Here is a 24,320-nt window from a genome sequence, read left to right on the forward strand (position 1 = left end):
TCTTCATCTATCTGCTATATCTCCTTTGTCTGTCTGATAAGTCCTGGTTTTTACTTTAGACAGTCATCTCTCGGGAGGGAGAATGATTCTCCTTTCAGTCACACCATCCTTCTTTCTGTGAAAAGTGGAATGGGAACTCTGGAGGTTTTTTTCTGGTTTATCTCTAGAGGATCATTTTTCTTAAGTCTCTCTTCACCACTTCTGTTTACCTTTCTCCAAGTTGGAAGGGAAACTGTTAATGAGACTGATGAATTTCAGTTCCTCACCCCTTTCTTGTGTTTGCTCCCCGCATGAAAGATACATTAAATTCTGGTGTTTTTTTCCTGGCCACGACTTTCAAGGAGTATGCCAAAAGTTGTGTGTCTTTGTTTGGGTGCTGCTTTTATCTTTGGCCAATCTGAACTTACTTTTTTTATTTCAGTGTGGACAAAGTAGAGAAACAAATGCTTCTACGTGCTGTTACACATTTGAGCAATGATAGTTGTGAATATTATTCAACTCATCCACAGTTGCTTGGAGTGGGTGTTCAATGTCTCGGTTTTGTAGGCAGCCTGGCACAATGCCCAGGTGTCTGGAAGCTTTGAAGAGAAACAGGTGCATATTATAATTGAGCATAAATGAAGGAATTGAGAAATTTGAAAAAGGCACATGGTAGAGAGCTGGTTTTATTTAGGTGGAGGTGCTGATAGAAGGATGGTGGTAGACAGTCCATACATACAGCCTGTTGCGAATGCTGTGTAGTGAACTCTCAAAGGTTTTCTGGAGAATCCATAAATAACTGAATTTGGATTTTTCAGAATTTGGCTTATTCAAGGCTAAAAATGCCCAAATGACTTCTTTGCTAGTTGTTAGGAGCTCAGTTTACCTAAATAAAATTACCCTTCCAAGGCAATAGTTTTTTTTTCTCTCCATCTCACTTGAAAATCCTGTTTGTGCTTCTACTCTGAGACTCAGTTTACAATCTGACTCCTTCCCAGGGAGAAAATCATTTGCATGAAGGATAACTAAACTACATGGAAAATGAGGATTTTCCTCCGGGTTCTTCTTTGACGGCTCTGAACTCCACGTTGTAGACTGTGGCGTAACACGTATGTCCAATATCACACATGTACTTTTTCAGTTTCCTGTTTTAGTGACTTTTAATACATGCTACTTAACACATGTCTGAAAGAAGCTCTTTCATTGATGTCTGCAGCAACATATGGCACAAAAAGCCAAGTGGTTTTTGTGTGTTATTCCATCAGGTAAAAGTGGGGGAGGTTTTCCAGGCTGATGAAACATGGTGATGCCAAATGGTTAGGGAAGAGTGATGGAGTTAGAAAGCAGTTTTCATGTGCGATCCGTTGTTCTGATTCACAGAGCCTGATGGCTCTACCTGGCCTGCTGACCACCTCGGTTGACCTGGCTGCAACCCCACTCAGTTCATCTTTTATTTATATGATTTCCTCATTAGTCCACGGGGTGTGTTCCTCACAAGCGTGAATGCTTTTTGCCTAACCTAGCTGCATTAGGGGTTGCTTGCTTTTTTTCCCTTTCCTTCCTCCAACTGTTTGCAGGCATTTGCAGAAATTTATTAGTTTCAAATAAATTTGGGTGATCTTGCCTGCGAATATCCTTTTTGAGATTCATTCTGCACATTAATTTTGGAAGGTTTCCAAAAAGTCCTCAGCAATGAAACCTGTTTGCATTTTGTTTAATCTGGTGGTTTCCCAGCTTGCAATCCTACCTTCCTCTCACCCCGGCAGGGACACACACAGGGACTCTTGATGTTTGAAGGGGCACAGTTAGGGAAACTCTGCCTCCACCTACAAAGAGAACCCCACATTCCCTCTAGCCTAGTCTTGGCTTTTCTTCAGCTCTTGATTTTTACTTTCTTCTATTCATAGTTTTTTTGGGGTATAATCAATATCATATATTTCATCTGTAAAGTTTACAATTCAGTGAACTCTTAGCTTTTTTTTTTTTTTTTTTGAGACAGAGTCTTGCTGTGTTGCCCAGGCTGGAGTACAGTGGCATGATCTCGGCTCACTGCAACCTCTGCCTCCTGGGTTCAAGCGATTCTTCTGCCTCAGCCTACCGAGTGGCTGGGACTACAGGTGCGTGCCACCAAGCCTGGATAATTTTTGTATTTTTAGTAGAGACACAGTGCCATCATATTGGCCAGGCTGGTCTCGAACTCCTGACCTCATGATCTGCCTACCTTGGCCTCCTAAAGTGCTGGGATTACAGGCGTGAGCCACTGTGCCTGGCCGAGCAAAGCCCTAACTCTTTAAAAATTGTGGTAAAATAGACATAATTTAAATGTACCATTTTAATGACAGTTTTGGGCATTTTGTCTATACACAGTATTGTGTGATCTTCACCACTGTCTATCCTCAGGACATTTTCATTATCCCCGAGGAAACCTTGTACCTATTATCAGTCATTTCTTCTCCCTACCCCCAGCCCCTGGCAACCCCCATTCTATTTCCTATTTCTGTGGATTTTGCTGCTCTAGGTACCTCATACAGGTGAAACCATACAGTGTTCGTCCAGTTGTGTCTAGTTTATTTCATGTAGCATGCCTTCAAGATTCGTCCATGTTGGAGCATGGGACAGAATTTCCTTCCTGTTTAGGGCAGAATCATATTTCACTGTGTGTATATACAGCCTTTTGTTTATTCATCAACACCTGGGTTGCTTTTACCTTTTGACTGTTGTGAATAATGCCACTATGAACGTGGCTGTACGAGTATTTGTCTGAGTCTCTGCTTTCATTTCTTTTGGGCATATGCACGGAAGTGGAATTGCTGGGTTATATAGTAATTTTGTTTTAAGTTTTTTGAGGAATGGTGATACCATTTTCCATGTGGCTACACCATTTTATATTCCTGCCAGCAGTGCACAGGGGTTCCGGTTTTTCTACATTCTCACCAACACTTGTTATTTTCCGTTTTTTTTTTTAAGACAGAGTTTCCCTTTTGTTACCCAGGCTGGAGTGCAATGGCGCGATCTTGGCTCACCGCAACCTCCACCTTCTGGGTTCAAGCAATTCTGCCTCAGTCTCCCGAGTAGCTGGGACTACAGGCACATGTCACCATGCCCAGCTAATTTTTGTATTTTTAGTAGAGACAGGGTTTCACCTTGTTGACCAGGATGGTCTCGATCTCTTGACCTTGTGATCCACCCGCCTCGACCTCCCAAAGTGCTGGGATTATAGGCGTGAGCCGCCGCACCAGGCCTATTTTCTGTTTTTTTTTCTTTTTGTAAATAATTGCTATCCTAGTAGGTGTGAAGTGGTGTCTCACTGTGATTGAGATTTGCGTTTCGCTGTGGTTGGTGATGTTGAGCATCTTTTCATGAGCGTGTGGCCATCTGTGTATCTTCTTTGGCGAGATGTCTATTCAAGTCCTTTGCCCCTTTTTAAATTGGCTTTTTTTTTTGTTGTTGTTGTTATTGACAAACTCCTAATTCTTAACAGATATGATGCTCTTACTGTCATGAACTTGACTTCTGGGAAGATACTGGCTGGCATTCATTTCTCTTCTACTTTCCTAGGCCCATAATACTTCTCCAGCAATCATCATTTCTTACGTTCGTAGCTTGTCCTGTTCTCAGGCTGGACCTGACAGCTCATTCCTTCCCACCTCTTCCCACATCCCATATCATGGGCTTTCTTCTTTTCAGCTGTTGCTACTGTGGAGGGGCAGATTTTATTGAAGCCAACTGCTGTGACACCTTCCTTTTCAAGGATTGCCGTCTGCTCTCTGATTTGCCCACGGTAGCTTGGCTGAAGTTGCATTTTGGAAGTTTGAGGCTTCTGGCTCCCAGATATCCTGTAGAATTGACACTGGTGACTGCCCTTTCTTCTTGAGGCTCCTTTGGTCTCTGCGACACGTCCCTGTGATGCCATGAAGGGGAATGAGCAGGAGGGTTTGGGGTGCAGACTTTGGGGTGTGGTTATCTGGCTTCCTATGCTGTCATTCCCCATGAACTCACTCTTGGACACAAGGTGGTAATGTCGCCCTGTGGGGTTTCTGCTTGGCGAAAGAGGACATTAGCACCCACCTTGCAGCTGGTGGTGAGGATTCAGTGGGAAATCACATGAAAAGTACTTAGAGCAGTGCTGCCGGAGGGGAAGTGCGAATAAGGTTAGCCACTGCTGGGGGCATTAAGATGCTTTTCTCACGTATTCAGTTGATCCCTTTTCACCTCCACCCCCCGGCCTTTCGTTTTCTGAATTCTGTTCTTCGCTGTTTCTTGTACTGTTCCTAGACGTTTTCCCGTTTGTGCCATTTCAGTGTTCCTCTTTACACAGGAGATTCCAACCAAGTCCTGTCTCTGCCTTCTATTTATCCATTTCTTACTTATGTGTGTTTGTTTATTTAAGATACAAGAAAGCATAGGGTGCAGAGGTGCTAGGATATCTAAATGCTAGAAGATGATATATCTTCCCAGCTACTTGCCACGTAGTCTTTTGGAATTAGCAGACAAAGACTTCAAAATCATTATTATAAATACGTTAATTAGGGAAATGATGGACCAAATGGGTGAAAAGATGGAGAAATCAACATAAAACTGTAATCCCTTTTTAAAATTTAAAAAAAACCAGTAAGTTGTATAAACATATGGGGCACAAGTGCAATTTCGATACCTGCATAGATTGTGTAGTGGTCTAGTCAGGGCATTTGGAGCAGGGTATCTGTCACCCGAATAACGCATTTGGGACCTGTTAAGTCATTTCTCATCCACCCCACCCTTCTGAGTTCTCTGCTGTCTCTCATTCCACTCTCTGCGTCCATATGCACATGTTTTAGGACCCACTTAGGGATGCTCTCTCAACATTTTAGTGGCACACTTGTCGTAGCACAAAACAGTGCCTAAGGACGTATTCCCTGGAGGACGTTTTGACCCTGGTCACATCACTTGACATCAGCTGCCTCTGGCTCATACACAACCGTGTCGGGGCTGCTGCAGAGATGTAAGAACTTGACCTTTCACCAGTTTCTGTGAATTACATTGTTTTGAAGATGAAATCACAAATGTCACCCTGTACGGGGGATCCAATGGAATCATATCAAACGGATTATATCTTGAGCAGATGTAAGTCTGTAGAATGGTCTAGATGATGACCTGAGGGCTTACTAGTCCCTGGGTACTTGGAAGTACTTGTTTGATTTGCACAAACTCTTTAGGAAGCAGTTAGTAGTATTTTCTCATTTTACTTTTCCAGTCTCATTTGTAGAGAAAATCAAATCTTAAGAGGTTAACTGTGCCCAGAGTCTTGTAACTAAAAAGGGGCTGACTTGAGATTCCATCCAGTTACCTTGGATTCCATATGCAGAACTCTTAACATATATATATATACACACGCACACATATATATACACATATATATACACACATGTATATACGTATATATAGATATATACACACACATATATATACATATATATACACACACATATATACACACATACACACACACACACACACACACACACACACACACACACATATATATATATATATATATATATTTTTTTTTTTTTTTTTTTTTAGACGGAATCTTACTGTGTTGCCCAGGTTGGAGTGCAGTGGCATGATCTTGGCTCACTGCAACTTCCACCTCCCAGGTTCAAGCAGTGTTCCCTGCCTCAGCCTCCTGAGTAGCTGGGTCTACAGGCCCATGCCACCCCACCTGACTATTTTTATGTTTTTGGTAGAGATGGGGTTTTACCATGCTGGCCAGGCTGGTCTTGAACCTCGACCTCAAGTGATTTGCTGGTCTTGGCCTCCCAAAGTGTTAGGATTACAAGTGTGAGCCACCGTGCCCAGCCTTAACATCTTGATTACATTTCGCATGTACCATTTCACGTTGTCCATTTCTCATTTTTCCTGTTCTTTTCTCTTTTCTACGCTGATTAGAGACACAGGAGCTTAATCCATTTTAGAGTGGGTGTACATATTTATCAGTAATTTTAGGTTTTAATATTTGAATTAATTCAGTCCTTCTTTTATTATTCCTGCTATTTTCTATAAAACTTTTTATAACTTTTTAGAATTTGTTTTCTAAATTCTTTGAGAGCTTCGTCTTTTTCTTTCTTTCATAATGAACATGCTTAAGGCTAAAGCAATTTCGAATGCATTGAAGGAATCATATGCGGTGTTCTCATCAGTTTTGTTTTACAAGTAATCTGTTATTGCACATGTAATTTCTCCTCATAGTTAATTTTCTTTATCTCTAAGTGGTTGGAATTTTTAAATGATCTTTATTAAACTTAGTGTTAATTCCTGGATTTATTGTTTTATGACTAGTATAAATGGCTCATTGTTTCCCTTAAGTCTCTGTGCAGTTACGCTGAGCTGCGGAAGCACATATAGTTGTAATACCAGTAATGCTGGTTTAGAATGAAAACGTTTAGTATTTGAAAGCGGTGCTTGGAAGTCACTCATTTTAGTATAAGCTTGAATTTTTTCCAACTGATTTTGAAAATTTAAATAGAATATATATATTCTCAATAAAATTTTTAGAACAAATGACTAGTTTTGGTTTTGTGGGAAAATGGTCCCAGCGTATTCTCGGACTCAACACTCAAAGCTGGATACCTATGAAAAAACGGAAGTGTTTCAAATGGAACAGGAGGCCTCTCTAAAACCCATCAATGTTTAACAATCTTAATGAGCTTTAAAAAAGTGTCATATTTTAACTGTGAATCACTTCACGTTAAAATCTGTGGTCTTCCTGCCAAAGTTATCTTTAGTAAACGTTATATATTGGCAGCCAGATTTGGAGCGAAGCGAATGTGAGTGAGGCTGGAAGCAGATTCTGTAAGAAACCCAAATGTTGGAGGGGGTTTTCCGGGCGTCAGAGTCTTGGGTCTCTCAATACCCCCTTTGACGCTCCTGGCCACACTCCTCCGCCACGCCCATTACAGCGACTCACTGAGGACTGCTGGGAATCCATGACTCGGGTGAGTGCATTCTCTCACACACTGCTGGCTTCCTCCCTGAACCCATGGCATCTGTGCTGGGCTTACGCTTTCAAGTGCGAAACAGTGAAAGACACCAGGAGATGGCTTGCACTTGACTCCGCGACGTCGTTTACATGTCACTGTTTTCCTTCACGTTAAACTGAGTGGGGCTAAACTCATTTGGTTTCAGTGAAGGTAGTTTCTGTGCATTCGCTGAAAAGCTGGATTTCCGGATTTCCAAGTGGTGACCAGAGAGGAGAGAAGGCCTTGGGGAGCTAAGGTGAGGCAGGAATACCAAAGGGTGGGGTGGGGCTCAGCTCAGTGGCAATTTCCCCAGCAGCCTTCATGCCTTTCAGTCCACCATTTGTCTCCTCTGATAACTGTCTCTGCTTGAAGAGTTTTGCCAGGCAGACATAAAAATCGATTGGGAAAATAAGTATTTGGAAAAAAAAAACCATTTTCCTTTAAAAATATTGCTAGAGAAGAGCGGAATCATGCACTGATGGAATGAACGAGATGGTCTTGGGGCACGATGCCATCTGATGTTGCTATTATTGCATTTGCTGCTTAGCAGAGGACAGAGAAGGCACATTGCAAATATTCAGGTATTAGCTGCATTGAGTAATTGTTTTCATTTAGTAAATGTATTAGTGTGCCAGGGCTGGCAGAGCAAAGCAGCAAAAACTGAAAGTCTTCAGTAACACGAATGTATAGTCTCACAGTTCTGGAGGCCAGAAGTCTGAAAGGAAGGTGTTAGCGGGGTGGGCTCTTCTGAGGGCATTGGAGGAGAACCTGTTAGATGCGTCTCTTCTGGCTTCTGCTGGTTAATGGCAATATTTGATGTTCTGTGGCTTGTGAGGATCTCCGCCTTCATCTTTACTTGATGTTCTCTGTGTGTGCCTGTCTGTGTCCAAATTTCCCCCTGTTATAAGGACAGCAGGCATATTGTATTAGGGAGCCACCTTCCTTCAGTATGACCTCCTCTTAATGAATTATATCTGCAAAGATCCTATTTCCAAATAAGGCCACATTCTGAGGTATTGGGGTTAGGACTCCATAAATGTTAGGGTAACACAAATCAACCCATAATAGTAAAGATTTATTAACTCACTTTAGGAAGCTGATGTTTATTTAGGAAGTAAATGTTTATTGAGGATCTATGATGTGACATGCATGAGGTATTGAGATTTAAACAGATATGCTGAAATAATTTCTGTATCCAAGTCATTTTCAGTAAAGAAGTAGAGAGACATAAATTAATAACTCAAATATGGCAGAGCTATGTGAAAGCATGTATGAGGAATAGTGTTGGTACCAAGAAAGGGGATGCTGGTGAAGCCTACTTTTTTTTTTTTTTTTTGAGACGGAGTTTCACTCTTGTTGCCCAGGCTGGAGTGCAATGGCATGATCTCGGCTCACTGCAACCTCTGCCTTCTGGGTTCAAGCGATTCTCCTACCTCAGCCTCCCGAGTAGCTGGGATTACAGGTGTACACCACCATGCCTGGCTAATATTTTGCATTTTTAATAGAGACGGGGTTTCTCCATGCTGGTTAGGATGGTCTTGAACTCCTGACTGCAGGTGATCCACCCACCTTGGCCTCCCACAGTGCTGGGATTATAGGTGTGAGCTGCCACGCCCAGCCAAGCCTACTTTTTAGGGGAGATGCCAGGGAAGTGTCACCGAGGGGCTACGTTTGGGCTGCATATGAAAGCATTAATAGGAGTTCCAGGGCAGTCTGGACAGAAAGCACAGCGTGGAGATCTGACAAGAAAGGATGTGTTTACAGGACTTGAAGCCATCTCACAAGGGAATGTAGTGTCCACTGGGAGGTGGTGGACTGCCACTGTGAGGTTTCAAGTGTTGGCACGAAGCAATTGGACTTGTGGTTTTGAGGAGTTCTGCCTGATGGCCTGGTGGCTGGCATGGAGCTAGGCAGACCATGAGATAAGATGATGGAGTAGGATTGAGTCTGTTGCTTGTATCACTGAGTGACCGCTATGGCCCTTCAGCCCAAAAGGAGGAATAGAATTTGAGATGTCTGTGGGAGGCCCAGTTAGCATTTGGATCTGTAAATGTGTAGCTTATGTTGAAAGTGTGGAAGGACAGATGGATGTGGGGATTATTTTGTGTGTAACCATGCAAGTACATGAAGGAGACCATGCCGAGCAAGAAGAGAGGGTGAAACACACCTGCATTGTAGAGGCAGGAAGAGGAAGACGGGCTCACGAAGGAGACTCTTGGTGAAAAGCCAGGGAGAGCAGGAGAACCAGAAATGAGTGCACTGTAGAAGTCAAGAAGAAAAGCGTGCGCAGAAACAACCAACATCACAAGTAGGTCATGGATGATGAAGCCCTTATAAAGCTGAGGGGCCTGTGGCTCAGTCTTGACATCCTGTCTGTCAAAGACTTACCTGATGTATATCACCGGTCTGATATCCAAAAAGCAACTTGCATCTTTACTGAAATTTTTCAAAGAACACTGAAGATGGATTCTGTTCTAAATGCCCAATGAAATTTTACGTCTTCCCTATTTCAGATACTCTCTGTCTCTGTCTGCTGCCTTTCACATTTTCCTTCCTCTTTTCTTCAAATTCTCCAAAAGTCCCTTCAATCCAGACCTCACTGGCCTTTTTCTTTGTTCCAATACCTCTTATTTCCACATCCATCTGGTTCTATTCCACTAGTAACTGTCTGTCTTTTCCAGCATTTCCTAATTCTTCCCTTATCCTTTATCGTAATTCTGAAAAAGGTACAAGCTGGTAAAAGTGCTTTTGGGAGACGGGGGAAAGGAATGTGAGTATTCCTATGTTAACCATTTTCTGGCCCCAAGTAGGCTACAGGTGACCTTTGGTATGTTCAGATAAGCAGTGGGAGTGGAGGCCCAAGTATGGTGGATTGAGGATTAGTTACTTGGTGGGTGAGGCAGTGCAAGCACTGAGTACAGGTTCTCTGCTGCAGCAGCTTGATTTGGAAGGGAAAGAAAATAAGAGGCTGATTAGGAGATGCCAGGTAATTGAGGTAGGGTCTGTTAATGTTTTTTGGGGGGGAAATTTTATTTTGTGATAACAGGATAGAAATTTATAAAGGAAATGGCCCTCATTTTAACAGAAAAATCAATACAATTTGCATCCCTCATTATTAATATGCATTGGAGTTTCATCCATTGGACCTCGTGAAGAAGGTAGCTACAGTCTCACCAGGTTGGAAGTCTGGATGTTGGAATGTGGACATTTCCTACTAGAGTGGCTTGAAAATCCTTTTGGATCACTCTGGCGGCAGGTATGGGGGTGTCAATGTGGGTGCCCTTGAGAGGAAGGAATGAGCCAAGAGTGACGGAGCCTGGTGATGCGCTGAGAAAGTGGCCTTTGTTTATGGTTATGCACTTTATCCAAATTACACATTTCAGATGATTTATTCAACAAGCCATTGTGTGTCTCTTCCTGCTTCCTGCCCACTGAGCTAGGTCCTGGGGTTCCTGTGAGTCCTGGGGCTGTAGCCAGGCAGTTGAAATATCCCATCATTCTCAGGCGGATTTTTTCCTGACCTGAATGATTTCCATTGGAAAATGACTCTTCTAATAGAAGGCTAAGCAATTTAGATCCGGGAGCAGGGAAATGGTGGCTGTGGTTCATCTAGAGGGGGAAGAGGATATAGACAGGTAGTTTCATCCAATGCATGAGGACCACGAAGGTCTGCTTTGACCTCTAGTCTTATACTATAATCCCTTGGTAACAAGGAAATCCAAAAACTAGGGGTATCACAACAGTACTCATCACCACTGTGATAGGTCTTCCTCAGTTCCAGGGGAAGAGTCAGTTTAAGTCAGTGAAATGGTCATATGTGTGATGTTCATTTTCCTTGGTTCTGTACTTACGTGACACTTGGATGTACAAGACGGTTAACAGAATATTGCTATGGATGCACATTGACAAGTCCTGAACTACCATCTGGGTGAGAATATTTGTAACTGGCACAATACTTATGCATGAATGGCCACTGTGAAATGGGCTTTGAAGGGGTGATGTGACAATTTGCTTTCTTAGGTGCACTGACTACAAAGACATCTCCTAAACTCTTTCTTTGTAAACTTACCGGAAACCCTTGCAGTCCTCTGGATGAAGCCAGCGCTTTTCTGTGGCTCAGGTTTCTCCTTCTGACAATGCTTGAAATTCCTTCCACAGAGAATGAAGCTTTTAATTCCAGAGCCAATGTTCAGGTTGTGCAAAGACACGGATTTAAGGTGACAGCTGTTAACACCGGCAAGGTTCTTTCTATTGTGCAAATTGCTTTCACATATATTTAGTTTATTTTGTCCTCCTGACAGTCTGGGCTTCATTATTGTGTAACTTATTTTCTGTTTGAAGAAACAAAGGCTTCAGAGGGGTTTAAGAAGCTGATTAAAGTCAAATGGCAAGGATGGGTAAGTGACTGAGCTCTAAGCACTGGCGTTGGTCTCTGTATTTGTGGATGACTGACTACACAGCTCTCCTTCTGAGTCAGTGGCTTCTAAACTCCTTGGAACCACAGTAAGTTCTGTTTACCTGATGACTCAGTACGCACGTATGACCCACCAAACAGTACTTTCCTTGACTATTCCCTGTGCCTTCTAATATTTTATTCTACCCAATTCTGTTTTCTTTTCAACATTGGGTCTTACTAAATTGACTTCGTGATGCAGTAGTGGGTCATGATGCAGAATTTTTTTTTTTAAATTTATTTTGAGACGGAGTTTTGCTCTTGTTACCCAGGCTGGAGTGCAATGGCACGATCTCAGCTCACCGCAACCTCCGCCTCCTGGGTTCAGGCAATTCTCCTGCCTCAGCCTCCTGAGTAGCTGGGATTACAGGCACGCGCCACCGTGCCCAGCTAATTTTTTGTATTTTTAGTGGAGACAGGGTTTCACCATGATGACCAGGTTGGTCTCATCTCTTGACCTCGTGATCCACCCGCCTCGGCCCATGATGCAGAATTTGAAAAAATTATACTCAGTTACTTCCCTAAGAAGTAGAGGAACTATTTCTCAGTTCCATCCTCAGAAACAGGATGGTGGGGAAGGAATAGGGTGTGTGTTTTCCTAGGGTGGAGTGGGAGGGAAATGGCCTCTCACAGCTCACGTGTCAGAACTGCTCCCATGCTCCAATCCAACTTCGGAGGTGGGAAAAAGTTGGCAGCTGATGAGGGGGGCGGGGAACACCACTGCCTGCCACACCTCTCATTTCTTGCATTCAACCCACTTTTGTGCCCATGATTTGTGGTGCTGGTTGGCTCACTCTGCCCACTTCTTCCTTCTAGTTGCTAACTGTCTTCATATGTCTACTGTTTTGCTGTGGATCGCTCACCTCTATAAATGATGGTTTAGGTTGTATAGTCTCGGAGGTTTGAGTGGTCTTTTGAGACCTGTGCAGGCCAATGTTTGCATCCCTGCAGGGGCTGCAGGGGGCCTGAACCCTCCCCGGTCAGTGTCTGGTTCTCTGGTCCTGGCCAAATGTCTTGGCCTCAAAGTGTTGCTTGGAGTCTGGACGCGAGAATCTGGCCAGACCGAGTGATCTTGAACCTGAGGAGCAGAAGTCATGACGTTTGCTCTATTTCCATGAGAAAAACAACTCAAAGCACATTTCCTATTCATGTTGGGGCAGTAGAATCTTCCCATTTTTCCAGAGACAACGCGTTATTGCAGGCCAGAGGAAGCTCTGCGATCACCCTACAGAAGAAAACAGCCAGGGTAAGAAAGTATGTATCACCTCCAGGTGGACATCACCCACTTTTTACAAGAGGATACCACTGTGAAATCAGAATGTTCTACCACGCCATCTGCAATGAAATTTGAGGGCCCCCAAAAGTCCACAATCCAAAAGACAGGTAGCGTAAGATAAAAGGCAATGATTGCAGTTAACAATGGCAGCCTCTCAAGCGTGGGTCTGCCTGTGTGACCTGTGTTGATATTTGGATTTGGCTTTTTGCTTATTTTTAGGTTTTGGGGGTCGTCTTTTGTTAGAGTTGAGAGGTAGCTCGGTGTGGTAAAATCCGTGGATTTTCCCCACAAGGAGAGGAAATAGCAGGTTGAGGGCAAAATGTGCCATGGATAGGAAAGGTGTGTGAGTCAAGGGATGAATATGTGGAGGGGTGGCTGCTTCCAAGAGTCTCTTCTGCCATATTGACAAATCACGGATGCTTTTAAGTTGCGTGCCTGGACATTCAGGGTTTCTTATTGTGGCTGTTCTACTTTCGGAATAGGCATTATCTTCTATGCTTTTTTTTTTTTTAAAACAAAGTTTAAATGTTCATTATTTTTATTTTATTTTACTTTAAGTTCTGGGGTACCTGTGCAGGTCTTGCAGGATTGTTATGTAGGTATACATATGCCATGGCGGTTTGCTGCACCTTACTTCCGTCACCTACATTATGCATTTCTCCTAATGTTATCCCTCCCCAGTCTCCACACCTCCTGCTATCCCTCCTCTAGCCCTCCACTCCCCAACAGACCCCAGTGTCTGATGTTCCCTTCCCTGTGTCCATGTGTTCTTGTTCAACACCCACATGAGTGAGAACATGCGGTGTTTTGTTTCCTGTTCTTTTGTCAGTTTTCTGAGAATGATGGTTTCCAGATTCATCCATGTCCCTGCAAAGGACATGAACTCATCCTTTTTTATGGTTGCATAGTATTCTGTGGTGTACATGTGCCACATTTTTCTTTATCCAGTCTTTCATTGATGGGCATTTGGGTTGGTTCCAAGTCTTTCCTATTGTAAACAGTGCTGCAATGAACATACATGTGTATGTGTCTTTATAGTAGAATGATTTATACTCCTTTGGGTATATACCCAGTAATGGGATTGCTGGGTCACGTGGTATTTCTGGGTCTAGATCCTTGAGGAATCACCACACTGTCTTCCCCATGGTTGAACTAATTTACACTCCCCCCAACAGTATAAAAGTGTTCCTATTTCTTCACATCCTCTCTAGCATCTTTTATCTCCAGATTTTTTAATGATCATTCTTCTAACTGGCATGAGGTGGTATCTCAATGTGGTTTTGATTTGTATTTCTCTAATGACCAGTGATGATGAGCATATTTTTACTTTTGATTTATTTATTTATTTAGACAGAGTCTTGCTCGATCACCAGGTGCCAGGCTGGAGTGCAGTGGCACGATCTCGGCTCACTGCAACCTCTGCCTCTTGGGTTCAAGCAGTTCTCCTGCCTCAGCCTCCCAAGTAGCTGGGACTACAGGCATGCACCTCCACTCCCAGCTAATTTTTGTACTTTTAGTAGAGACAGGGTTTCACCATGTTGGCCAGGATGGTCTCAGTCTCTTGACCTCGTGATCCTCCTGCCTTGGCCTCCCAAAGTGCTGTGATTACAGGTGTGAGCCACCGCACCCGGCTGATGAGCATATTTTCATATGTTTGTTGGCTGCATAAATGTCTTCTTTTAGAAAGTGTCTGTTCATATCTCTTGCCCACTTTTTGATGGGGTTGTTTGTTTTTTTCTTGTATGTTTGTTTTAGTTCTTTGTAGATTCTGGATATTAGCCCTTTGTCAAATGGGTAGCTTGCAAAATGTTTTTCCCATTCTGTTGGTTACCAGTTTACTCTAATGATTGTTTCTTTTGCTGTGCTCTTAAGTTTAATTAGATCCCATTTGTCTATTTTGGCTTTTGTTGCCATTGCTTTTGGTGTTTTAGTCATGAAGTCCTTGCCTATCCCAATGTCCTGAATGGTATTGCCTAGGTTTTCTTCTAGGGTTTTTATGGTGTTAGGTTTTATGTTTAAATCTCTAATCCATCTGGAGTTAATTTTAGTGTAAGGTGTCAGGAAGGGGTCCAGTTTCAGCTTTCTGCACATGGCTAGCCAGTTTTCCCAATACCATTTATTAAACAGGGAATCCTTTCCCCAATGCTTGTTTTTTTCAGGTTTGTCAAAGATCATATGGTTGTAGGTGTGTGGCTTTACTTCCAAGGCCTCTGTTTTGTTCCACTGGTTTATATCTTTGTTTTGGTACCAGTACCATGCTGTTTTGATTACTGTAGCCTTGTAGTATAGTTTGAAGTCAGGTAGTGTGATGCCTCCAGCTTTGTTCTTTTTGCGGAGGATTGTCTTTGGTATGTGGGCTCTTTCTTAGTTCCATATGAAGTTTAAGGTGGTTTTCCCCATTTCTGTGAAAAAGGTCAATGGTAGCTTGATGGGGATAGCATTGAATCTATAAATTACTGTGGGCAGTATGGCCATTTTCACCATATTGATTCTTCCTAACCATGAGCATGGAATGTTTTTCTATCTGTTTGTGCCCTCTCTTATTTCCTTGAGCAGTGGTTTGTGGTTCTCCTTGAAGAGGTCCTTCATGTCTCTTGTTAATTGTATTCCTAGATATTTTATTCTTTTTGCAGCAATTGTGAATGGGAGTTCACTCTTGATTTGGCTCTCTGTTTGTCTGTTATTGGTGTATAGAAATGCTTGTGATTTTTGCACATTGATTTTGTATCCTGAGACTTTGCTGAAGTTGCTTATCAACTTAGGAAGATTTTGGGCTGAGATGATGGGGTCTTGTAAATATACAATCATGTCTACAGATAGAGACAATTTTACTTCCTCTTTTCCTAACTGAATACTCTTTCTTCTTCTTTCCTGATTGCTCTGGCTAGAACTTCCATTACTATGTTGAATAGGAATAGTGAGAGAAGGCACCCTTGTCTAGTGCCAGTTTTCAAAGGGAATGCTTCCAGTTTTTCCCATTCAGTATGATATTGGTTGTGGGTTTGTCATAAATTGCTTTTATTATTTTGAGATATGGTCTGCTGATACCTATTTTAAGAGTTTTTAGCATAAAGGGCTGTTGAATTTTGTTGAAAGCCTTCTCTACATCTATTGGGATAATCATGTGGTTTTTGTCTTTGGTTCCGTTTATGTGATGGATTATGTTTATAGATTTGTGTATGTTGAACCAGCCTTGCATCCTGGGATGAAGCCTGCTTGATTGTGATGGATAAGCTTTTTGATGTGCTGCTGCATTCAGTTTGCCAGTATTTTATTGAAGATTTTTGCATTGATGTTCTTCATGGATATTGGCCTGAAATTTTCTTTTTTAGTTGTGTCTCTGCCAGGTTTTGCTATCAGGATTATGTTAGTCTCAAAAATGATTTAGGGAGGATTCCCTCTTTTTGTATTGTTTGGGATAGTTTCAGAAGGAATGGTACCAGCTCCTCCTTGTACATCTGGTAAAAATTGGCTGTGAACCCATCTGGTCCTGGACAGTTTTTTGGTTGGCGGGCTATTAATTGCGGCCTCAACTTCAGACCTCTTAGTCCATTCAGGGACTCAGCTTCTTTCTGGTTTAGTCTTGGGAGGGTGTAAGTGTCCAGGAGTTTATCCATTTCTTCTAGATTTACTGGTTTATGTGCATAAAGTTGTTTGTAGTAATCTCTGACGGTAATTTGTATTTCTGTGGAGTCAGTGGTGATATCCTCTTTATCATTTTTTAATTGCATCTATTCAGTTCTCTCTCTTTTTTTAATTAGTCTGGCTAGCAGTCTATCTATTTTGTTAATCTTTAAAAAAAAACCAGCTACTAGATTTATTGATGTTTTTGAAGGTTTTTTTTTGTGTCTCTGTCTCCTTCAGTTCTACTCTGATCTTAGTTCTCGTCTTCTGCTAGCTTTTGAATTTGTTTGATCTTGCTCCTTTAGCTCTTTTAATTATGACAGTAGGGCGTTGATTTTAGATCTTTCCTCGCTTCTCATGTGGGCATTTAGTGCTATAAATTTGCCTCTAGACACAGCTTTAAATGCATCTCAGAGATTCTGGTACATTGTGTCTTCATTCTCATTGGTTTTGAAGAACATCTTTATTTCTGCCATCATTTCATTATTTATCCAGTAGTAATTCAGGAGCAGTTAGTTCAGTTTTCATGTAGTTATGTTGTTTTGAGTGAGTTTCTTAATCCTAAATTGTAGTTTGATTGCACTGTGGTTTGAGAGACTGGTTGTTATGATTTCCATTCGTTTGCATTTGCTGAGGATTGATTTACTTTCAATTAGGTGGTCAGTTTTAGAGTAGGTGTGATGTGGCACTGAGAGGAATGTATATTCTGTGGATTTGGGGTGGAGAGTTCTGTAGATGTCTATTAGGTTTGTTTGGTCCAGATCTGAGTTCAAGTCCTGGATATCCTTGTTAATTTTCTGTTTCATTGATATGTCTAATATTGACAGTGGAGTGTTAAAGTCTCCCACTATTATTGTGTGGGAGTCTAAGTCTCTTTGTAGGTCATTAAGAACTTGCTTTATGTATCTGGGTGCTCCTGTATTGGGTGTGTATATATTTAGGATTGTTAGCTCTTCTTGTTGCATTGATCCTTTTACCATTATGTAATGCCCTTCTTTGTCTCTTTTGATCTTTGTTGGTTTAAAGTCTATTTTATCAGAGACTAGGATTGCAACTCCTACTTTTATTTGCTCTCCATTTGCTTGGTAAATCTTCCTCCATCCCTTTATCTTGAACCTATGTGTGTCCTTGCGTGTGAGATGGGTTTCCTGAATATAGCACACTGATGGGTTTTGACTTTTTATCCAATTTTCCAGTCTGTGTATTTTGATAGGGACATTTAGCCCATTTACATTTAAGGTTAATATTGTTATGTGTGAATTTGATCCTGCCATTTCAATATTAGCTGGTTGTTTTGCCCATTAGTTGATACAGTTTCTTCATTGTGTTGATGATCTTTACCATTTGGTATGGTTTTGCAGTGGCTGGTACTGATTGTTCTTTTCCATGTTTAGTGCTTCCTTCAGGAGCTCTTGTAAGGCAGGCCTGGTGATGATGAAATCTCTCAGCAATTGCTTTTCTGTAAAGGATTTTATTTCTCCTTTGCCTGTGAAGCTTAGTTTGGCTGGATATGAGATTCTGGTTTGAAAGTTATTTTCTTTAAGGATGTTGAATATTGCCCCCCACTCTCTTTTGGCTTGTAGGGTTTCTGCCAAGAGATTCATGGTGAGTCTGATGGGCTTTCCAACCTTTCTCTCTGGCTGCCCTTAGCATTTTTTCATTCATTTCAACCCTGGTGAATCTGACGATTATGTGCCTTGAGGTTGCTCTTCTTGAGGAACATCTTTGTGGTATTCTCTGTATTTCCTGGATTTGGATGTTGGCCTTCCTTACTATGTTGGGGAAGTTCTCCTGGGTAATATCCTGAAGAGTGTTTTCCAGCTTGGATTCATTCTCCCCATCACATGCAGGTACACCAATCAAACATAGATTAGGTCTTTTAACATAATTCTATATTTCTCGGAGGCTTTGTTCATTTCTTTTCACTCTTTTTTTGCTAATCTTGCGTTCTCATTTTATTTCATTGAGTTGATCTTCATCCTCTGATATTTTTTCTTCTGCATGATCAATTTGGCTGTTGAAACTTTATGCTTCATGAAGGTCTCATGCTGTGGTTTTCAGCTCCGTCAAGCCCTTTATAGATTTGATGGTTATTGTAGTTAGCATTTTGTTGGACCTTTTTTCAAGGTTCTTAGTTTCTTTGCGTTGGGTTAGAACATGTTACGTTAGCTCAGAGAAGTTTGTTATTACCCACCTTCTGAAGCCTGCTTCTGTCAATTTGTCAAACTCATTCTCCATCTAGTTTGTTCCATTGCTGGTAAGGAGTTGTGATCCCTTGGAGGAGGAAAGGCATTCTGGTTTTTGGTGATTTCATCCTTTTTGTGCTGGTTTCCTCCCATCTTCATGGATTTATCTACCTTTGGCCTTTGTAGTTGATGACTTTCAGATGGGGTCTCTGAGTGGACATCCTTTCTATCAGTGTTGAAGCTATTTCTTTCTGTTTTTTATTTTTCCTTCTAATAGTCCCCTCTGCTGCAGGACTGCTGGAGGTCCACTCCAGACCCTGCTTGCCTGGGGATAACCTGCCAGGGCTGCAGAACAGCAAAGATTGCTGCCTGTTGCTTCCTCTGGTAGCTTCATCCCAGAAGGGAGCTTGCCAGATGTCAGCCAGAACTCTCCTGTATGAGGTGTCTCTTTGGATATACAGGGGTCAGGGAGCCACTTGAGGAGGCAGTCTGTCCCTTTCTAGAGCTCAAGTGCTGTGCTGGGAGCTCCATTGCTCCCTTCAGAGCTACTGGGCAGGGACGTTTAAGTCTGCTGCAGTGGAATTCACAACTGCCCCTTTTCCCAGATGCTCTGTCCCAGGAAGGTGGTGCTTTATTTATAAGTCCCTGATATGCTGCTGCCTTTTGTCAGAGATGCTCTGCCTAGCAAGGAGGGAGTCTATCACAGGCTGCCTGCAGAAGCATTGCTGAGCTGCCATGAGCTCCTCACAGCTGCTGTGTAAACTTCCTTGCGATTTTGTTTACACAGGTAAGGTTAGAACTGCCTCGGTAACAGGGGATTACCTCGGTAATGGCAAACTGCCTCAGTAATGGTGGACGCCCTTCCCACCACCAAGCTTGACTGTCTTGGGTCAAGCTCAAAGTGTTGTGCTGGCTGTGAAACTCTCAAGCCAGTGGTTTTCAGTTTGCTGGTCTTTGTGGGGGTCAGACCTGCTGAGTCAGATCATTTGGTTCCCTGGCTTCAGACCCCTTTTTTTCAGGGGACTGGGCAGCTCTGTCTTGCAGGCGTTCCAGGCACCAGTTAAAATGACCACCCAGATATGTGCTGGAAACCCAACGGACCATTCTGCTGGTGGGAATCTCCTGGTCTGTGGGCCGTAAAGACTGTGGGAGAAGTGCCGTATCTGAACTGGAGTGCTGGAATGGCTGGAAAAGGTCCTGATGGCTTCTGCTGGGTAGGAGGGGGAGGTCTTCCAGCCTGTTGCACTTCCTGGGTGATGCAGCACCCCACCCTGCCTCAGTTTGCCCTCTTTGGACTATACCCACTGTCCAACAAGTCCCATTGAGATGAACCTGGTACCTCAATTAGTAATGTGGGGATCACTCGCCTTCTGCGTTGCTGTCGCTAAGAACTGTGCTCCAGAGCTGTTCCTGTTGAGCCATCTTGGCAGAGGTTTCCTTTTTTTTTTTTTGAGATGGAATTTCACTCTTGTTGCCCAGGCTGTAGTGCAGTGGCACAATCTCAACTCACTGCAACTCTGCCTCCTGGGTTCAAGCAATTCTTCTGGCTCAGCCTCCCAAGTAGGTGGGATTTCAGGCACGCACCACCATGTCTGGCTAATTTTGTATTTTTTTAGTAGAGATGGGGTTTCACCATGTTGGTCAGGCTGGTCTTGAACTCCTGACCTCAAGTGATCTGCCCACCTCAGCTTCCCAAAGTGCTGGGATTACAAGCACCCAGCCTCTTCCATGCTCTTAATTCTCATGTACCTATCTCCTGGGAGCAATTGGCCAAATGCTGGGATCTGTGTTTATTTATCTCCAATTGTCAGTGCTGTGCATGTGCTGTTAGCTTACTTGTCTGTCTTCTTTGCATCACTGTTTTATTCCCTCGGACACTCTAAGATTACAGTCTTTGCCAGGGCTGAGACTACATCGTTTGCTTTCTCTTGTCCCAACAACTAGGATAGGACATTTTATGTTGTGGAACTGACAAAGAGGTTTCTGAAATTTCCATCAGTGGACTTGATCCACCATAAACTGTGGAAGTTAAATACTAGAATGTTTACCATTGGGCAATTTGCTCAATATGGCTAAGGCTTGGTTTCTCCTCTTTAGAGCAGGGATGATCATATCACATGGAATCATTGTGAAGTTAATTGAGAAAATTCATGTAAAGAACTTACTGCAATGCTTGACACATAGAGATGTCATTCCATTATTGATATACTAACTTCCTCTAGAAATTAACGGGATGAACCAGGTTAATAACAACGAGACCGTGCTGTGGCCTGGAGAGAGGGCATGGAGCTGCAGCTGCACTGGGAGGGGCTGTGAGGAAGGAGCTGAGCGGAGAAATGTGGCTTCGGCCAGGAGAAGCCAGGGAGGGATCTGGGGAAGAGAAACCCTGACCCGGTTCCTTGTCCTCTGATCCCTTGTTGTTGCTTCCCACTGGCCAAATTCCAAAGGACACTGGCCGGCAAGGCAGCCCCAGATGATGGCATTTATGGGAGACAGGCCCCTGGGGCTTAGATAGGGACTGGCACGTCTTCCTGATGGGCTGTGCACACACCCTATTGTTGCCCATGAATTCCATTTTCCATCAGAGTCCTTGGCCTGACCAGTCCTTCTTTCTTTATAGGATCGCCGGATCCTGGGACTGGAAAGTACCCTGTGATCACTCTCTTCACGCAGTCCCTTCCTATGGAGGGAAGACAGGTCATCTCCAATGTGGCCTTGGTGGCGGTCAAATGGCATTCTTCTTATTGGTGTTGCCAGATTCTGCTGGGGAGCAGAGCACACAGGCATGCTCAGAACGTGGTGGTGGATGGGATCTGCTGTTTTTCATGGATTTTTATTATTTATTTATTTATTTATTTTTACCTATGTGTCCAAAGCATGAACCAGGCATGGGCACAGATCAAAAGCCAAGCTGGGATGAACAAGGGTTGCTTTGTCCCTGGCTGATATGAGATGGGTACCACCAACCAGATGCCACTCTACCCAGGTCAGGGACAGATTCTTTTTTAGCCTTTACAGTGGCACCACGTTTTTACACTGAGCCACCTGTTGTCTTTCTCATTCATTGGACTGTTTCTTGTGAGTGTCTCCCTCTTAGCATCTGTGTTTTTGGAGGGACCCTACCCTTGAGAACGGGGGACCTGTACTGTGCTCCTCCTGATCCCCTGGGGCCTTTACTATTAGGGCTGAGCACATGGGGCCAGCACGCACTTTCTGAATTAAATTTCACAAGGATACGTGGAAAGTGGTGACTTTTTCCGAGTCCTAAAACCGAGGAGCACTGTTGGTTCCTCCCTTTTCCTTTCTGGGGTCATGGTGGGAGATGTCTGTTCCTGCACTTGCAGCTCCGTGAGAGGCGAAAAGCCCTCTTTCTCCCAGCTGGGTCACTGAGTTTCTGACAGGCATTACAGGGAATCCTAAAGATGGAGGATCTGCGCGCGCTCCTTTTGGGTCCATCTGTCGTGTCCTTGCCACGTTGGTCATTTGTCACCTTTATGTCCGTTTGATACAAAAGAGGGGATGAGATGTTCTGGGACGGGAAGGGCATGGTCCCTTTGACACCATGGGCAACAATAGGGCGTGTGCACAGCCCGTCAGGAAGACGTGCCAGTCCCTATCTAAGCCCCAGGGGCCTGCCTCCTATAAATGCCATCATCTGGGGCTGCCTTGCTGGCCAGTGTCCTTTGGAATTTGGCCAGTGGGAAGCAACAACAAGGGATCAGAGGACAAGGAACAGGGTCAGGGTTTCTCTTCCCCAGATCCCCCCCTGGCTTCTCCTGGCCGAAGCCACATTTCTCCGCTCAGCTCCTTCCTCACAGCCCCTCCCAGTGCAGCTGCAGCTCCATGCCCTCTCTCCAGGCCACAGCACGGTCTCATTGTTATTAACCTGGTTCATCCTGTTAATTTCTAGAGGAAGTTAGTATATCAATAATGGAATGACATCTCTATGGGTCAAGCGTTGCAGTAAGTTCTTTACATGAATTTTCTCAATTAACTTCACAATGATTCCATGTGATATGATCATCCCTGCTCTAAAGAGGAGAAACCAAGGCTTAGCCATATTGAGATGGGATATTCTGGGACGGGAAGGACATGGTTTGGCTGCAAGGGAGCAGGTGAGTCCTCTGAGGACATTTTGACATGTCAAAGCCCGTCAGGTACAAGATGACACCCAGACCAACCCTTGCTGCCATGAAACCACTGTGTAAACTCTTGTCATGTCAGTCAGCTGAGGCTTACGATGTTTTCAATGAAAAAGAAATCTTTCCTGCGTCCCTGTCATGTGCAGGAAACAGCTGCCTGGGTGTTCCTCAGTCCTGCCCTGTTCTGTAGTCTCCTTGATGGCCAGGGTTTATCTTCTGGGAACACCTGGTAGTACTGCTCCTGGCTGTGGTTACAAAGACAAAGGGAATCTGAGACAAAAGGAACAAAGGCCATTGATTCATAAAATTGCTACCAGGGAACCCACCTGCTGTGGCTTTTCTTGCAGCAGGATTCAGAGGTGCTAGAGAGGACAGTGGGTTTTCTAGAATCAAAAGGGAATATTTGACAAGGCTTCTCTTAAGGTGTCCGTTTTAGAAGCAAGGAGACTTAATTGGTCTTAGGGTACATTGGGCAGACCATAGGGTGGCTGCACGGGAGCAGGTAAGCCCTTTGGGGATGTTTTGAAAGAGGAAGGATTATTCACTATTAGGGGTGGGGAGCAGGAAGCTTCTGTGGCTGGATGTTTTCTGGAGCAAGTCAGGGTCAGAGTGTTCCTTTTGGGTTCACCTGTCATGATGTCCTTGCCACGCCAGGCCATCTCTCACTTTAATGTCTGTTTGATATGGAAGCGGGGAAGAGAAGTGCTGGGAAGGGCAGGGCATGGTCCGTTTGAATGATACTGAAGGGGGAAGGGTGTGGTCCCTGGCTAGGGCTCCACTCCCAGGCCTGTGCCCACGGACCTAAGTGAGGACAGGCATTTTTGTGGCTAAACTAAAAGAGCACCCTGGAACACTGGAGCTGCAGCTGCAAACATTCACCCCTAGACAGTGTCCTCCAGCCTGCCTGTCTGTATGCTCCCTAGAGGTTTGAGCAATGGGGCACTGAAGAAGCCAGCCACAGCTCCCACCGCTTGCCCTGTGAGGGGGACAAAGGAACCTCTTCCATTTCATGTTGATTGAGAGGTGGTGTGTGTGACTAGGGGAGGGACGGTGTTGGCGAGAGGTGAGTGACAGGGGATTACAGGCTGCCCGAAGCCGGTTTCCCGTGTGCAGGTTTTCAGTGTGAGTATCAGGTAACCAAACTGCTAATGGGAGATCGAGCTGGCTGGACCTCTTTCCCAGGCCTCACTCCCATGTTATCATGAAAGGCCCAGGTAAGTTTCTGCCTGGTGGACAGAAGCTCCCCATTAAACTAACAAAACAGGTCATACTCCATGGGGTTTGTAGGTGAGGTGCCACCTGTCTTCCTCCGATAGTCCTTACAGGACTATGAGTGTGCCTGGCGTGAAAGGTAAGTTGTTATGTGTTCCAGAAGTGTGATTCTCTTTCCCTTGCAAACAGCTTCAGGCATCTGGCATTTTCTGAGTCAATGGCCCCTGCATCCTGCAGCAATCCTAGAGGCTGACCCTGAAACTATGGGACGCAGGGCTTGTTAGAGTCTCCGCTCTTCGGGAACCGTGAAGAGAACGTCTGCAAAGTGCTGAATAACAAGCTGTCAATAAGTAACTCTAAAGTGTCAGTGGTCTAACTGTAAATGTCAATAAATAACTGTCAAATGTACCCGAAGGGCTCATAGCAAGCCTCTGGCATGGAGAAGGATTC

General features: G+C 43.8%; 1 protein-coding gene and 1 non-coding gene across 4 annotated transcripts in view; one reads left to right on the top strand and one right to left on the bottom strand.

Annotated features, from left to right (window-relative positions):
* The window catches only part of B3GALT5 (beta-1,3-galactosyltransferase 5), a 53,605-nt gene that overhangs the window by 8,311 nt on the left and 20,974 nt on the right, over window positions 1–24,320 (top strand). The gene's annotated exons all lie outside the window — the stretch shown is intronic.
* Window positions 21,379–21,512, bottom strand: LOC118150005 (small nucleolar RNA SNORA48). The gene has a single exon (XR_004737774.1). It is a non-coding gene; the product is annotated as a small nucleolar RNA SNORA48 (small nucleolar RNA).

This window comes from Callithrix jacchus, chromosome 21 (assembly GCF_049354715.1).
Source record: "Callithrix jacchus isolate 240 chromosome 21, calJac240_pri, whole genome shotgun sequence".
NCBI classification, from domain to species: Eukaryota; Metazoa; Chordata; class Mammalia; order Primates; family Cebidae; genus Callithrix; species Callithrix jacchus.